The sequence below is a fragment of the Carcharhinus amblyrhynchos genome, chromosome 3, assembly GCF_965287045.1.
Source record: "Carcharhinus amblyrhynchos chromosome 3, sCarAmb.v2.hapA, whole genome shotgun sequence".
Taxonomy (NCBI): Eukaryota; Metazoa; Chordata; class Chondrichthyes; order Carcharhiniformes; family Carcharhinidae; genus Carcharhinus; species Carcharhinus amblyrhynchos.
Window position 1 is genome coordinate 31,216,895 of NC_137326.1, and position 18,566 is coordinate 31,235,460.

Genomic DNA, 18,566 nt, shown 5'->3' on the forward strand with positions numbered 1-18,566 from the left:
CTCTTTGTAAGACCTACCAAACTGCACATATCTTACAACATGGTGACAGCTATTAGAACAACTTAAGAATCTCACAGAAACTGGAGGTAAAATGTAAATCCCGGAAGACTGAAAAAGTAGGGTTCAGACCTGATGAAAAATGAAGGCACAGAACGTGATCACCAGAGGTGGTTAGCACTGCTGCCTCACAGTGCCAGGGACCGGGATTCGATTCCCAGCTTGAGTTGCTGCCTGTGCAAAGTCTGCACGTTCTCCCCATGTCTACGTAGGTTTCCTCCAAGTGCTCCAGCTTCCTCCCACAGTCTGAAAGACGTGCTGGTTCAGTGCATTGGCCATGCTAAATTCTCCCTCAGTGTACTTGAACAGGTGCCGGTGCGTGGCAGCAAGGGGATTTTCATAGTAACTTCAACGCAGTGTTAATGTAAGCTTACTTGTGACACTAATAAGTAAACTTTAAACAGAAAAAAGCTCAGAAGCAGATTTGGAAGCAGAAGGCAGAAATAAAAATTCAACTGCAGCAGAAAACTCTGTTGAATCCCCTGAAGATCAGCTTCAAAACCCAAAGAGTGCAGAGTCAGAAGAGCGAACACGGGCGAGCTAGACAACTTACATTTTTGGTGAGGATGGGCTTAAAGAAGCTTTTGAATCAACAGCAGTCAGAGTTGCCATTTTAAAATGCACTGTGACCAGCGCTCTGTGTTGGTGCCTGACTACGTAGCAGCCAAACACGCTCCAATTCAAACAAAATACAATCAAACAAATAATTGGCAATTAATAAACCAAAAAGAAGTTATTCGTCAATGCTTCCATGACATGAAACTACTTCGATACTGTGGGGAAGACTCAGAAATGTCGACGCAGAATGTTGCTGTTGAAAATGTTAAGATGCAGAAATCATTAGGGGCGGCATGGTGGCACAGCGGTTAGCACTGCTGCCTCACAGGACCCGGGTTTGATTCCCGGTTTGGGCCACTGTCTGTGTGGAGTGTGCACATTTTCCCTGTGTTTGCGTAGGTTTCCTCTGGGCGCTCTGGTTTCCTCTTACAGTCCAAAGGTGTGCAAGTTAGGTTGATTGGCCATGCTAAATTGACTCTATGTTAAGGGGGTTAGCAGGGCAAATATGTGGGGTTACTGGAATAGGGCCTGGATGGGACTGTGGTTGGTACAGACTCAATGGGCCAAATGGCCTCCATCTGCACTGTCAGGTTCTATGGATTCTACAAACACCATTACTGCCGGAGCCCACCAAAACTGAAAAGTGCAGGAAACTTCATTGAGAAGAATCAATACATCATGGATTTCTCAACAATATTTCAAACTATACACAATTTAAATGGCCTTGGCTCAAAAATCTACCTTACTGACTAGTTTAGACTCATCCAAACACAAGGGAGTCACAAAACTGGGGATGTTGGAGAAAGAGATTCCTTCAATACATGGCTGTTTCATGTCTAGGTAAAAAGACAGAGGCTGAACAGGTTAACACATGACTTTATTTGGTTGGTCCAGTAGCCAACAATATAGTAGCTAAACAAAGGGCACAATGTTTTGCTCCCCTTAAGGCAGTTCTGAGGTGGGGAGGAGCGTAGAATTGAATGGACAGGATTCCACTTTCCCCCCACCCCCATCTTAATCAAGCTGATTAACTTGATCTGGGGGCATGGCCAGTGTTATGGGTAGAATTGGCTTCCAATATGATATTTTTTAAAAACCAATACAAAAGAACTCGGAAATTCAATCTTGCACTGAACATAATTTATGTTTGAAGTTTCTCAAGCTTTTGTGTTGATTTGGCTGAATTGAGACAAATTGTGCTAGAAAAACCAGACAAAAACCACTATTTCACTTTGGGTGTTCAATGTTCCTCGAATAAAATGCAGATTTTGTACAAAGAACCTGCAATCCTCTTTGTGGAGACCCTGCCTTGATGAGTAAATTGTTGTGATGTCCACGTTTTGCAACTGATGAAATCAAATTATTCCATTTTGAAAGGTATCTGCATTGTCAGAATCTCAAATGCACTGAATTTAAGTGTCTGGACATGTTGTTGCACTAGTCTAGCCATCACTGCACGCTTGTCATTCTAGAGTTGAGTGGCTGTCACATTGGCGCTGTTGCTATTGGAAGTAGCCTAGGGCATGCTAAACTATTTCTGGGACCAAGAAAACAGCAAGATAGCCAGTACAAATGCAGAGTTGAAAAGAAAGTTTCTTTTAGTCTTAAAGAATTGCTACGTAATTCATAGCGACACTGCAAAACTTGAACTACATAAACAAAAGAGCTTTTGTATTGTTCCATTTTCCTATGTGGGGTTATTGTGTCAACTTGAGTGGTTGCTAGGCAATACTTAGTCAGACACTGCTCCCTTTCACAAGGCATTTCCCTGTCTCCCTTAACATTATTGGCACTAGTGCTTGTTTTTCATCGAACTGAAACCGTAATAAAACTTCCACCATACCCCTCCATCTCACTTGATGATTGAATTGGATGGTTAGTGCTGCAGCATAGTGGAAATCATAAGTAAATAAATGAATGGCCACTGAATGAGGCACATCATTGAAGTTCATGTTTCTGATGCTGGGTTTTTGTAGGACAGTTAGGAAGCACTAGATATCCAAAATTCCTGGAGAACCAGGAAATATACAACAATTCCATCAGTTTCTGGAATGTGAAAAGGCAGGTTTATGCTGCACATGTGACATTCAAAACTGAGTGATATTATTGTGGTGATAGCCCTGTCATCTTTTGCATTTAGCTCAGTCAATAGACACACTTGAGGAAACATATGGTAATATAGTTTTCCAAGTAAAAATCTACAAACTCACAGAATGGTAATTGTGTACTGCAGCTTCTTAAAATTTTAAGTTTACAGTTCATTTGTTAGTGTCACAATTAGGCTTACATTAACACTGCAATGATGTCACTGTGCAAGTTCCCTAGTCATCACACTCTGGCGCCTGTTTGAGTATACTGACAGAGAATTTCACATGGCCAAGCACCTAACCAGCACATCTTTTGGAATATAAGAACATAAGAACATAAGAACATAAGAAATAGGAGCAGGAGTAGGCCAACTAGCCCTTCGAGCCTGCCCCGCCATTCAATAAGATCATGGCTGATCTGTCTTGGCTCAGTTCCACATTCCCGCCCTCTCCCCATAACCCTTAATCCCCTCTCTTATCAAAAACCCATCAACCCGCGTCTTAAAAATGTTTAGCGAGGTAGCCTCCACCACTTCAACGGGCAGAGAATTCCAGAGATTCACGACCCTTTGAGTGAAGAAGTTCCTCCTCAACTCCGTTCTAAACCGCCCCCCCCCCCCCTTTATCTTGAGGCTGTGCCCCCTAGTCCTGCTATCCTTTCTGAGCGGGAAGAGTCTCTCCACCTCTATCCTATCCATCCCATTCATCATCTTATACGTCTCAATGAGATCTCCCCTCATTCTTCTAAACTCTAACGAGTACAAGCCTAATTTATTCAGCCTCTCCTCATAGCTCAACCCCCTCAACTCCGGCATCAGCCTAGTAAACCTCCTCTGCACTCCCTCCAAGGCCAAAATATCCTTGCGTAAGTACGGCGCCCAAAACTGCACACAGTACTCCAGCTGTGGCCTCACCAATGCCCTATACAGCTGCAGCAAGACCTCCCTACTTTTATATTCAATCCCCCTCGCTATGAAGGCCAGCATCCCATTCGCCTTCCTGACCACCTGCTGCACCTGCAGGCTGGGTTTTTGCGACTCATGCACAAGGACCCCGAGGTCCCTCTGCACCGTCGCCTGCTGCAGTTTTTCTCCACGTAAGTAATAGTCCTTCCTACCATTATTCCTACCAAAGTGGACCACCTCACACTTGCCAACATTAAATTCCATTTGCCATTTCCTGGCCCATTCGCCCAGCCTATCTAGATCCTTCTGCAGACTCTCACCACCCTCCGCACAATTTGCCTTTCCACCAATTTTGGTGTCATCAGCAAATTTCGACACCCTACACTCGGTTCCCTCCTCCAGATCATCTATATAAATGGTAAATAGCTGAGGCCCCAGCACATGCAGGCATGTGGAAAACATGCAAACTCCACACAGACAATGACCCAAAACAGAAATTGAATCCTGGTCTCTGGCACCGTGAGGTAGCAGTGCTAACAGCGGTGCCACCGTAGACACATTAGCCAATGATTTCCAATCTCCAGGCTGTTGTGACCAGAGGGCACCTCAATGATGTACTCACCCCTTCAATTCTGGAGGTCCCACATATGGATTGCCTGCCAAGTTCAAACTTCCACTGAATTAGGAACCATCCAAAACCCTGATTTTAATCACAAACCTCAGATGGTTCTGACCATCTTACAGCAATTGTTACCCAGAAAAGGTTAGAACAATTAAAGCTATTCCTAAAGCCTGGGTAACTTTAACACTGATTCCCACACATCACCATCCCAACAAGCCATGACCATCCCCCAATTTCCCCTTGGGATTCCTCCCAACCTGTAACTCTCCATGAAATCCCCCCAACACCCCAACTGCCGACCCTGCCCCCCCGTGCTAAAATCCCCACCCCACCCTAGACCATCCTTCCACCACCATCGCTAATGCTGCTGTTTAAAAGGGGGCATGCCATCTGACTCAGCTGTCCTTGACAAAAGCTCAGGAACCCTTGGCACTGCATCCTTCTCACCCAGTTTGAGTCAGAAGGTGAGAAAAGTGCAGCTACATTTCAGTGTAAGTCACTAGGTTTGAAGTGGCTACCTGACTGTTATTGCCATTCCTTGTAAGCTACCATCTCTTATTTGCAAATGCCACAGGCATCAATGGGTTTTGAGGATCTGTCTCATAAGTAAAATTACAAAATTGGTTTTAAGCATCCAACACAGCTGGTCTTGTGCACGTAACCACCATGAATGTGAAATACACCACCGAGTATATTGTGTCAGATTGTTCGATATCCTGCTTTGTCTTGAGAACTAAGCACCTGGTACTGACCTCCTCCCACTGGCACTGGAGGTATTATTTGGAGAGCATTTTGCCTTCTGGGGGTGGGGAGGGAAGAGGATCTTCTTCTTTCTGCCCATTTCCTGAATCAGGGCTGCACTGAAGAACCTGGAGTGTTTAGTTTTTTTAGTGCCGCAAGTAGGCCTACATTAACACTGCAATGAAGTTGCAGTGAAAATCTCCTAATCGCCACATTCCAGTGCCTGTTTGGGTACACTGAAGGAGAATTTAGCATGGCCAATGCACCTAACCACCAAACTGTGGGAGAAAACACACACAGACACAGGAAGAATGTGCAGACTCCACACAAACAATCGCCCAAGCTGGGAATTGAACCCAGGTCCCTGGCGCTGTGAGGCAGTAGTGCTAATTGCTGTGCCACCGTGCCGCCCTTATCTGCAGATTTTGTTTCTCTCTTCATAAGCATTGAATCTTGGCTGCAGCCAAAGTGTCCCTCTCCTTTAAGAGGTGCTTGCTGCCTTTAAGTGGCGTTGGTGTTGCCTGATATTAGGCCCCCCAAACTGGAATGCAGCCAAGGAACAACATAAAGTTGGCTCCACGCTTGAATCAGTTTAATGAATCCTAGCACAGATTTAATGTGCTGCCTGGGCACATGTGAACAGATGGTGTATGAGGTCTACCTCCTTGCCCCACATTTTTGACAGCGATCAAAATTTTAGGCAAATTTTCCTCAAAAAGATTTTGGGATGATTTACATGTGCCAATAATACCAAGCCTAGTCTAACTGGATCAAAGTACAGACTCCATGTTGGATGTAAAATGATCAGAACAACCTTTCCTCAGTCTGACCTCAGAAACCAGTATAGCTTCAGTCCATTGCAAAGGTCGCACTTGCGTGCAAGCCAAACTATGATAGGGATTTGAAGACCATCATTTCTCTGAATTGATCTTGGATAGTAAAGAAAATACAAAACGACATTCAACACCGTCATGTTCATGTCCTGGCTGAAAAATACTTCTGTTTATTATGGGACAAAGTGATTAATTATTAACCCACATGGAATGAAATAGTACACAGAAATACTTGTCTACGTGACCCATTGTGCAAATGTCAAAAGACAAAATTAAACACATTCATAGCAGTAGAAGGGAATGATGACTCACAGCAACTTGTTGAATAGTGTCTACAGTCAAAGGATCTCTAATGAAAATGGTTCATTCCACTTTGCAAACACATGGAGCTGAATTTTCTGTGGACAGGAACTGTCTGTTTTTAGGTCAGAAACCTGCTTCCAGTGGGAACCTGATTAAAATTTGGATTTTTACAGGGATGAGCTCTCAATTGATGTGGAGCTGGTTTACCAAGAGCAAGTATGAACAGGAATGGAGATGAGTCAGATGAAGTGAGCAGTACATTTTGGCAGGAAGAATTATTATTTGTAAGGTGAGAGTCTGGGTAGGGTAAAGAAACAAAGGGATCTCGGAATACAAATACACAGGTTGTGCAACAGGTTATCAATGCCATAAAAAAGCAGTAAGAAGTCTCACTACACCAGGATAAAGTTCAACAGGTTTTTTGGTAATATGAGTTTTCGGAGTGCTGCCCCTTCATGACTGATAAAAGGTGAGTGAGGGGCAGTGGTCTGAAAGCTTGTGCTACCAAATAAATCAGTTGGACTTTAACCTGGTGTTGTGAGACTTCTTACTGCGCCCACCCCAGTCCCATGCCGGCATCTCCACATCATAAAAAAAACACAAACCAAGCACTGGGCTTTATTCCCAGAGGGACAAGATTGGAAAAGTAGGGAAGTTTTGCTAATCCTGTATCGAAGCTTAGTTAGGCCACGTTTAGAGTACTGAATGCTGTTCTAGTTGCCAGCATGTAAAAAGGCAGTAGAAAAGGCGCAGAGATGATTTACAAGATTTATTAGAAAAGTGTGGGTACACATGTCAGGAAAAGATTGACAGGCTGTGTCCCTCTTCTTTTGAGAGAAGACTGAGGGGTGACCTGTCAGAGGCTTTTCAAATAATGAAAGATTTTGATGGATTTTGATGGATTGTGGGGAAGAGCATAACTAGAGGTGTAATGTAAAATAAGGATTATGTGTATTCAGCCCAACAGGTGAAGCTAATTGCCCTCTATCCCTGAACTAGCATCTGACATTAAATGAATGTACGCTCCTGCTCTTGCAAAGAGGATATCAGAGACCAGCGAGATGCAGTGGTGTGCAATCATTTTGACATGCAACTAAGGTCCTTTGTTGACCTTGAGATGGAAGCACAAGTGAAGAGGTTCAAGCCTACAGTGACTTTGACAGCCACAAGCAAGACAGGGTGGCCAGTGCCATGAATGCAAGGTGTGAAGTTTTCTCATTGCAAGGACAATCTGTGATCATCTGTCCGGAGAGTGGCTGTCTGCCACAACACAGGTAAGAATAGGACAGAAATTCTGCAGCCATTCCCATTATGATCAATTAAGATATTTACAAATTTATTACATGCTTATGGATGTGAAAGATTGGGATATTTAAAGGGGCAGACAGGTTGTCAGTTTCAGAACAGCTAAACGGAAGTAGGTACGCAGTGGGGGCCAGTCATGGCTATCCCAGTGGCAACACTTAGCCCCATGAGTTGATCAATAGGGCAAAGTGAATCTTGGCACTTGGTACAAGAATGCCCTTGATGTAGGGAGAATGGACACAATGCCTATGCTTTGCACATGATTGACAGCCCTTGCTATCACCACGGCAGAAGAGGAGGGAGCAAGGCTACCAGTTGGACAGCTAACTGCCCAGAACCTAGGCTCCAATTGACATTGAAGGCATGCCTATCAGATTCTGGGCCTCAATGGTGTTGCCCAATGGTGATGAGGGGCAACACCATTTGCAGGAAAGGCAGAACTTCAGGTATCAGTTGGTTATGGAGAGGAGGAAGGGCACCAGTGATCATTGCTGACACAGAGATTGGCACCTTGAAACAGGGACACCTTTGGCGCTGGTATTTCGGGGTCCCTTCGCCCCTGTTCCCATCTTTGGGGGACCTGAAAATTCAGTCCCCCAATATATCTTGAAAAATTCTTTAAAAAGAACTAATCTACATCAAAAGCTAGAGAAAAAAGTCATCTTGAATTTTTGGTTGTGTGATTTCTTCCCCAAAGTAAAGTATGGCCTTCAGAGCGCCAATTCTTAGCAGTTTGAAACAGTTCATTCTGGCAAGTTTGTCCGTATGGGGATTTCTAATTCTGACAAATTCACCCTGAGCTGTTCATCTCCCTATGGTTATTTTGTCAATCATCTTAGACCAAAAAGAGCGGCATGGTGGCACAGTGGTTAGCATTGCTGCCATAGGGATCTGAGTTCGATTCCTGGCTTGGGTCACTGTTTGTGTGGAGTTTGCACATTCTCCCCATGCCTGTGTGGGTTTCTTCCGGGTGCTCTGGTTTCCTCCCACATTCTGAAAGATGTGTTGGTTAGGTGCATTGACCCAAACAAGCGCTGGACTGTGGCATCTAGGGGAATTTCACAGTAACTTCATTGCAGTGTTAATGTAAGCCTTATTTGTGATTAATAAACTTTACAGTGTCCTCTGCTTATTGACACTTCCAAGTAAGAAGTCTTACAACACCAGCTTAAAGTCCAACAGGTTTATTTGGTAGCAAACACCACTTGCTTTCGGAGTGCTGTTCCTTTGTCAGGTGAGTGGGAGTTCTGTTCACAAACAGGGCATGACACTCCTGCCAGTGGAAACAGTTTTTTCTTATTTACCCTATTACAATCTTTCATAACTTCAAATACCTTTATTAAAACTTCACCTACACCATTCTCTGCCCTAAAGAGAACAATCCCAACTTTTCTAGTTTCTTCACATTGCTGGAGACTCTCACCTTGACTCCATTCTAATCATTCTCCTCTGAATCCACTCCAAGCCTTGATGCTGTTCATGAAGTGTGATGCCTAGAATTGAGCATGCTATTCACTTGTTACAGCTATGCTAAAGCATAGCTTCCGAGCTTTTGTATTCTATGCCTCTTATTTACAAATCCAAGGCTCCTGTATGTTATTTTAAACAGCTTTCTAAACCTGTCCAGCCACCTTCAGACATATCAGCTGGAGGGAGTTGTGGTTGGCATTTCCCGTTAGGTTGAGGTTTTGGTACTTTTGTTGGAGCGAATTAAAGTTTTGAGCTGGTTGTGGAGCTGATGTGAATGATTGTCTTGACTTCTTAAGCTAACTGGAACAAACCTAGATTGCAGTCCTTCAGAACATTAGGTGCCCGATTTTGGGGAGAGTTAAATTTTCTTCACATTATGTTAGAAAATCACACCCTAGCTACCTCTAATAAACATATAAACATGTTTTGTAACCACATCAAGTGATGATCCTTTCGCACATTTGTGCAATACCATTGATCTCTGTTCAGCGTTAGTAACCCAATCTGTCAGACATAGCCTTCACTTTCTTATCTCTTTCTGATGTACTCCACAGGTAGTTCCATTCACGCTTTTCACTCCCTATCCCAGACAACCTGGCACCATCCCCATTTGTTAACATTCCTTTCCTATCACTTCATATAGGCTATGATTGTGTCCTGTCTGTCACTACCTTTAGCCATTGGCCTCATGCTGGAGAACAGCCACCACGATAGCAACAAGTGGTATAATGTATATATAAATGCCTATAACGATATGTGTCTATTACAGTGGCTGCTTGTGTAAGTTTGATATTTTTGTGAGGTTGTTAGTGTTCTTTTACAGCATCCATCGGTGGTCTTACAGGCGAATGGATTGGATCTGAAGACTAGTTTCCAAATTTCAGGGAATGTATTAGTGGCAGGGCTCTTTGCTGTCAACCCCTGCAGCTCTCTGTGTATTTGGAGTTGGCACCACCTCGTGTGAGCCTGAATGTTTAACATTTAAGCCTGGGGTCAAGATGGGAAACAGGAAGAAGGGAATGATAGGCAGATGGAGACATCTGCATCAATGGTAGTGTCAGTGTAACTCTGCTGCCCTAATTTTATCTTGCATTCTGTTTCATTCATCCATCACCCCACTATGCTCTTTAACCAACACAGACTGGCCCCCAGTCCAGCAATATCTCAGATTTAAGATACTCATCCTTGAGCTCAAGTCCTTCATGATCATGCCTCTGCCTATTTCTGTCACCTGCTCTATTCTTACAACTGTTTAAGATTTTTACCTTTCTCTAATTCTGGGTGCTTGTGCATCCTAATTTCCTGCGCCTTCAATGGTCTTGATAGCATGCATCAAAATTCTGTCTCTAATTCTCCCAGTCTCTCTACCTGTCTTTAAGATGCTGCTTAAAATCTAATTCTATGACCAAGCTTTTGGTCACCTGTCCTGCAAACCCTCTGATGAAGCATTTTGGAACCTTATTTGTTACGTTAAAGGTTCTAGAGTAATCTGTGTTGTTGTCGTAGGCATGTCACCATTCTTCAGTGCTGTGGTTATGACTACTCTGGCTTAGGTATGTCAAGGTGGTTTCAGTGGATTATAAAGCGAGATAAAAGCAAAATACTGTGGATGCTGGAATCTGAAATAAAAACAGAAAATGCTGGAAAATCTCAGCAGGTCTGACAGCATCTGTGGGGAGAGAATAGAACCAATGTTTCGAGTCTAGATGGCTAGTGCAACCTCTTCCCAATACTACTTCTCAGGCTAGTGCAAATTATTGTGCACCTAAGGTTATGTTTCAGCTAATGGAAAACATAGACTTGACTGTCAAGTCTATGTTTTCCATTAGTTGAAACATAACCTTAGGTTCATAATAATTTGGGGGAAAGTGGATGAACAATACTTCCCTTATATTGCAGAAAGAAGTCACTAGATATAATGCAAAGCACCTTGCACTCTCAGATTCTCTTTGATAGGAGGTCATATTACTGCAGGTCTCAAATAATGGAAAATAAATCCGGTTTATTAAATAAAGTCTCCTGACAGTCCAGTTCAAGCAACAGATTAAACTGAAGAGAAACATTTTTCACGTGTAAAAATATGATTTGTTGATTTGATGAATAGATACTGTCTGCTACAAAGAATGACTGGAACACTTCTGGCTCTTGCACCTTATCACAAAGCTGATCTTTCCTGTTCTATTGTCACTCTATCCAGATTCCACAACTATAGAACTAAACACTTCATCCCGCATCTACAATTTTAACCAAACTGTGAAAGTCAAAGAGAAGAAAATGTTAAAAATGAATCTTTCAAATTTGTCCAACTTTATGGTACCCACAACCAATTTGCCTTTCACACACCTTGGAGGCAGTGTTTCAGTTTAGAAAACATTGGTCTATCTTGTAACCTTGCTGAACTTAAGCTGCTTAGAATTTCAATTTCTGTAGCTGTAAAACATGCTAATGAATTGAGCATTTAAAAAAGAATTACTGTAAATGAAATGGGAATGATGCTGTATAATAGAATACACTGCTTCTTAATATTACATTAAGTGCTGCCTCAATCGTCAATGTTTGGTTTAGAATTTCTTTAATAATCTCGTGATCTTGCGAATCTTGCCTCTTCACACATTAATGCTTTCTAGCTCGCATCATCTTGTATCATCTCATTAACCTTTTGATCAATCATTTTTATTCAGCATGGTGACAAAGGCATAAAAAGGCTTAATACATTTTGAACACTCGGCCCTGTAAGTTCAAGCAGTCTGAAGTATCCTATTACTTGGCTATTCTCAGCTTACCATTTAACACAAGAAATTAATTCCGCCTGACTGGCCAAGAAGCATGCTGCACAGTGGAGCAGAAAATGAAAGACCATTGGAACAGATACTTCAATTGCTTTGGTCATAGTCAGCTTTCCAAGATACTGAAACGTCAGGCGGCGATTCTACCAGTCTGCTGTGCTGCTTTCGCAACGCAATGGTCCAGGAGACATCAGCGGAGGCCCCCCTGGGCGACACAGCCTATGTGTATCTCCACGGCTATGTTTTTTTTGGAGAAATCAGGAATTCGACATGGAGCTGATTTCAATATTTAAATTTGATTTTGCATCCAATTAGTGGGCCCGGGACTGAAATCTCCAGGCCTGCTGGTCTCCCCACCCCCACTAGGAGTGATTCCCTCCAACAGCTCCCCGCTAACGGGGAACAGGAAGCCTGACTTCACTGGAAGGAATAGAGGCCATAGAGGCCGCCCAGGAGGTTGGGGATAAGGGGGAGGTGCCCCTTGCATAGTTCCAGCCTGGCACCCTGGCACTGCCCAAGGGGCACCATGGCACTTCACATCGGTCATTGGGCAGGGCCTTTGTTGGGGGGGAGGGCTATTGGTGGGGAGGGAACCAGCTGCCACTGCACAGGGATTGGTGGGAGAGGGAGGGGAGGGGGTTGATAGGGACTGCTGGGTGGGGGGGGTTGGACTTCCGATGGAGGGGGTGTGATTAGGGAGAGGAAATCAGGGCTGGCAGTGGGTGGGGGACATCGGGGCTTGTCCAGGAGGCCAGTGATCAGGGGGGTTGCAGGACTGGCCAGCAGTTGGGAGGCTGACAGTGCAGAGCCACTGCTCATGTGCCTATCTCCACATTGACAGACTAGCGAATGCGCAGTGGCCTCTCCAGCAGGAATAGGCCCCATCCCATGATTTCCAGAGGGGATTCCACTAGGGCACTCCGCAGTGCACAGAGTGTTGGAGGTTCATTCTGAAAGTCGCGCTAAAAAAATTGGTGGGAGCCAATTGTAATACTAACTTTCATGCAAATTCGGCACTTTGAATTTTTTGGAAGAATTGCCTCCCAGGAATTTGCTTGTCAAAAAGGAAAACTCAAACTTAATTTTTTATGTTTACCACAGTTCAAATTGTTAAAATTCACTCAACTCTAAATTTTGATTGCATGTTAAAGCTCTCTATAACAGGCTGTATCGAGTTGAATCGGATTATTTCACCAAGACTTTGATCCTAGTTGACTTTTGCTGCAGTACTGAGGGAATGCTGCATTGTCAGAGATGTCATTTTGTATTTCACTGAGACCCCATGTGCAGGCTCAGATGAATTGAGCTGGAGTAGGTCATACCGCCCTTTGATCTTGGGCCTCATTTCCGCTTTTCCATCCAATTCCCATGTCCTTTGATTCCATGGGAGAACAAGAATCTATAGGTATCTGCAACAACTTAACAACATCTTAAGGAACCACAGCTCTTTGTGAAAGAGAAGTCCAAGCGTGCACAATCGTTTTGAGGGAAGAAATTGCTCTAGATTTCAGCATTAAATCATCATCCTGAAAGTAGGCCATCAGGCCCCTCAAGTCTGCTCTGTTATTTGATAAGATCATGGCTGATTTGAATGTGGCATCAACACTACCTTCCTGTCTACCTTTCTAATCTTTGACTCCCTTGTTAATTAAGAGTCTATCCAATGCTGCCTTAAAAGTATTCAGTAACCCAGTCTCTACTGCTTTCAGCGGGCCCCTTTTTTTTTAAACTGTGCCCTCTGGTTCTGAACTCTCTTATAAGGGGAAACATTCTCTTGACATCTACCTTGCCAAGTCCCCCAGGATCTTGCATGTTACAATAAGATCATCTCTCATTTTTCTACACACTAATGGATACAGGCCCAACCTGTCCACATCAGATAACCCCTTCATCCCAGGTTTCAGTTGAGTGACCTTCTCTGAACTGCTTCCAATGCAATTATATCCTTGTTAAGTAAGGAGCCCAAAATGTACACAGTGATTCAGATATAGAGTCACAGGGACAGATTTTCTAATCTTGCTTGCAGCCGGGATTCTTCCATCCCACTGCAGTGAACAAAGATTCTCCATCTTTGTCGGTAGTAGCGATGGGACGTGCATGAAGAGAGAATTCCGGCCATAGACCTTTACAGCGCAAAAAGAGGTCGTTTGGCCCATCGTGCTTGCACAGGCTGACAAGAACCAATCACAAGGGCGGACTCAAATGACATATCAGAAATATTGGGGAATACAAGGTTTAGTGAGCGGGAGCAACTGAAGGAAAAATGTTATAATAGAGCAGTCGGTAAACAGGGGTAGAATTGGATAGAGTCAGCATAAATTTATGAAAGGGAAATAATGCTTGACAGGTGGCACAGTGGTTAGCACTGCTGCCTGACAGCACCAGGGACCCGGGTTCAATTCCCAGCTTGGGTCTCTGTATATGCGGAGTCTGCATGTTCTTCTCATGTCTGCATGGGTTTCCTCTGGGTGCTCTGGTTTCCTCCAAAGATGTGCGAGTTATGTTGATTGGCCATGCTAAATTGCCCCTTAGCATCAAGGGGACTAGCATGATAAATACGTGGGGCTACGGGAGTAGGGGCTGGGTGGGATTGTGGTTGGTGCAGAGTTGATGGGCTGAATGCCTCCTTCTGAACTGTAGAATTCTATGATGCCACTATTCTTCGAGGATGTAACTAGTAAAGTTCATGAGAGGGAGCCAGTGGATGTGGTTTATTTGAACTTTCAGAAGGTTTTTATAAAGTCCCACATTAGACATTAGCATGTAAAATTAAAGCACTCGGGATAGATTGATAAAGGAGAAGATATTAATACAAGATAATTATGAAACTTATGGACTTGTGTCCTTGTGTAAATTAAATTTATGAAGTGACTTAGTAAATGAAATTGTTTACAGTGGGAATCATTCTTTGATGACCTCTGAAAGAGTAAATGTTTTACTGGTAATGATTTGGCTAGTGGAAATAGTAACCTGGTGATGAAGGTACTGTAGAAAGAAATCTCACAATACCAGCTTAAAGTCCAACAAATTTGTAGGACTTTAAGCTGGTGTTGTGAGATTTCTTTCTGTCTTACCCCAGTCCAATGCCGGCATCTCCACATCATGACGGTACTGTAGCAGAAACTTGATAATGCCGATCTTACTAAACTCCAAAAAATTACTGTGACCAACCACAAGTAACTTGATGCCGATAATAAGCAGTTGAAGGAAAGACTGATCAGTGTAGAGAACCAATTCTCACACATGAGAAATGAGTTTGCTTATGAAAAATAAAAAGTGGTGAGAGTGCTGGGGTGTTGGTCACAGGATCTAGAATGAAGACTTGAAATGTCTAAATGATAAACCCACTGAAACAAATTTGACAAAGATCTTCTGTTGAAACTTGATGAACTTCAAGCATCAGCAGCCTCTGATGTATTGAACAGGAAAACGAATTGCTGGTGAATCAGAATCTGTTGGTTGAACATGGAACTAAAAACCAAGACTGATGAACTGTTAGAACTTTGTCATGAAAAGAGCCATGAGCACATTGGCTGAGTCAGCATTTGTTGCCCATCCCTAATTGCCCTTGAATTGATTAGCTTGCTCAGCCACTTCAGAGGGCACTTTAAAAGTCAACCACGTTACTATGGATTTGAAGTCATATATAGGTCAGACCAGGTAAGGGTGGTAGATTCTCTTCCCAACAGTGCAATAGTGAACCAGATGGGTTTGTACAAGAATCATCAATCATCAATGGTTTCATGGTCATCATTAGACTTTTAATTCCAGGTTCAAATTTCACCCTCTGCAGTGGTGGGATTCCAACCTAGGTCCCAAGAGCATCAATTACCCTGGGTTATTTCTGAATTACTAGTCCAGTGACAATACTACGACGCCACTGCCTCCCCCTCTACAGCTAATGAAAAGGACGACAATTAGACTGTGGACTTGAATGAACTATTCTTTGCCAAGACGAAATACATAATTACCCATGATAATTCTGTGCTGTTTGAATCCTGCTAATTCTATTTGATACATGTATTGACTTTTGTTTTGGTTAAACTTTAGTAACTACATAATATGATATGTGCAGTTGTGAATGTTAGAGTATCTAAGGTACATACTGTAAATTGTTTTATCTTTCTGAACTTGTATATAAAGTTTGCTTGTATTCGAAACATGTGGAATCCTGTGGCTTTATTTCAAAAGCAGGTGTCTTAAATCTCAACCTTTGTCTATTTTTAAGCAAAACATTATTGGTCCCTAGCCAGATCTCCACCAAGGTCCTGTGGTCTGGCCAAGGATCGTAACAGTTATCCATTAATAACATACTCTGATTTTCAGTAGTAATCTTTGGTATGATATCTTATGAAATGCCTTTTGGAAATCCAAGTGCACCACATCTACAGGTTCCACTTTATCCATCTTGCTTATTATTTCCTCAAAGAGCTTTGATATATTAATCAAACAGAATTCCCCTTTCACAAAATCATGTTGCCACTGCCTGATTGTATTCAGATTTTCTAAGTGCCCACCTGCTCCCTGCAATAGTCTCCTAATAATACATTCTATTATTTGCCATGTGACAGAATAGAACTAGCTTGCTTGCTGTCTCCCTTCTTTCTTGAATAGAAGAATTGTAGTCATTATTTTCCAAGCTGATGGGATCGTTCCAGAATCGAGAGAATTTTGGAAATTTACAAACAGAGCATCCACTATCTCAGAATTTTATATTTTTCAGTGAGATCACATTTCATTCTTTTAAATTGCTGAGAGGTTTGGCCCTATCAGCTCAGCCACTCCTCACAAGAAAACCCTCTAATTCCAGCAATTAATCCAGTGAAACATTGCAGCATCACCTTCAAAACAGGTATGTCCCTCCTTAGGTAATAAATCCAGAGCCGTACACTGTACTCTGGGTGTGGTCTCACAGAATTGATAAGGGGGCATCATTAGATGTAATATACTTGGACTTTCAGATGTTGTTCCCCATGGGAGGTTGGTCAGCAAAATTAAAGCACATAGGTTACGAGGTAATATACTGGCAAGCATTAAAGATTGGTTAACAGGTAGAAAACAGAATGTAGGCATGAACGGGCCATTCGCAATCGAGATCAGTACTTGGGGTCTAGTTGTTCATAATGTATATCAATAACTTGGAGACCAAAATAAATATATAAGGCTACCGGGGGGACTTTAAACTAGAAAGGATGGGGGGAGGGAATTGCGATGGGGAAACTGGGACGGAGGAGGTTAGCTCCCAGGTAGGGGAGGACCGCAGGCAGTATGGGAGGGAGGTTAGACAGGGGGTGGAGAAGGGAAATGCCCAGACTGAGGGGCTGAAGTGTATATATTTTAATGCAAGGAGTGTAGTGAATAAGGTAGATGAGCTTAGGGCGTGGATTGCTGCTTGGGATTGTGATGTGGTGGCCATTACGGAGACTTGGATGTCTCAGGGACAGGACTGGGTACTTCAGGTGCCAGGTTTCAGATGCTTCAGGAAGGACAGGGAGGATGGCAGAAGAGGTGGTGGAGTGGCACTGTTGATCAGGGACAGTGTCATGGCTGCAGAGAAAGAGGATGCCGTGGAGGGACTATCTACAGAGTCTCTGTGGGTGGAAGTTACGAACAGCAAAGGGTCAAAAACTTTGCTGGGTGTATTCTATAGGCCGCCCAATAGTGACAGGGAAGTTGAAGTGCAGATAGGGAAACAGATTCTGGAGAGATGTATTAATAACAGAGTTGTCGTGATGGGAGACTTCAATTTCCCAAACATCGACTGGAATATCCCTAGGGTAAGGGGTTTGGATGGGGAGGAGTTTGTTAGGTGTGTTCAGGAAGGTTTCCTGACACAGTATGTGGATAAGCCTACGAGGGGAGAGGCTGTACTTGACCTGGTACTGGCGAATGAACCAGGGCAGGTGATGGATCTCTCGGTAGGAGAGCATCTTGGGAATGGTGACCATAATTCTACCTCCTTCACAATTGCATTGGAACGAGATAGGATCAGGCAGGCTAGGAAGGTGTTTGTCTGGAGTAAAGGGAGATACGAAGAAGTCAGGAAGTTACTTGGACAAATAAACTGGAAGGAGGCGTTCTTAGGGAAAAGTACCGAAGGAAGGTGGCGGATATTCAAGGAATGTTTGTCTGGAGCTCTGCATGACAACGTTCCGATGAGACAAGGGGGTTTTGGTAGGTCACGGGAACCGTGGTGCACGAAGGCTGTGTTGAACCTAGTCAGGAGGAAAGGGAAGGTGTACAAAAGGTTCAGGGAACTAGGAGAGGTTAAGGATCTTGAGGAGTATAAGGACTGTAGAAAGGAGCTTAAAAGGGAAATTAGGAGAGCCAGAAGGGGTCATGAGAAGGCCTTGGTGGGTAAGATTAAGGAGAATCCCAAGGCCTTCTATAAATATGTGAAAGGTAAAAGGATGAGAAGAGAAGGGATAGGACCTATAAAAGGTGAAGGGGGAAAGGTCTGTGTGGAACCAGAAGAAATGGCAGAGGTGCTTAATGAGTACTTTGCCTCAGTATTCACGGTGGAAGCTGATCTGGGAGATTTTGCCACGGATTTGCAGCAGATGGAAAAGATTGAGTTTGTGGATATTAAGGTGGAGGATGTGTTAGAACTTTTGAATTCTATCAAGATAGATAAGTCGCCGGGACCAGATGGGATATACCCCAGGATACTATGGGAGGCAAGGGAAGTGATTGCAGAGCCCCTGGCGATGATCTTTGCGTCGTCAATGGAGACGGGAGAGGTTCCGGAAGATTGGAGGATTGCGGATGTAGTCCCTATTTTCAAGAAAGGGAACAGAGATAGCCCGGGAAATTACCGACCGGTGAGTCTGACCTCAGTGGTTGGTAAGCTGATGGAGAGGCTTCTGAGGGACAAGATTTACGAGCATTTGGAGAGGTTT

The 18,566-nt window shown here is 43.4% G+C and overlaps 1 protein-coding gene across 2 annotated transcripts in view; it reads right to left on the bottom strand.

Annotated features, from left to right (window-relative positions):
• Positions 1–18,566, bottom strand: part of LOC145338586 (protein FAM107B-like) — a 151,549-nt gene that overhangs the window by 69,153 nt on the left and 63,830 nt on the right. The window contains exon 1 of one of the 2 annotated variants that reach the window (XM_080182961.1): positions 6,116–6,134. The exons of the other annotated variant lie outside the window; for it this stretch is intronic. The gene's annotated coding sequence lies outside the window, so the exon portion shown is untranslated. Of the gene's footprint in view, positions 1–6,115; positions 6,135–18,566 lie in introns of those variants that run through there. 2 annotated transcript variants of the gene reach the window in all.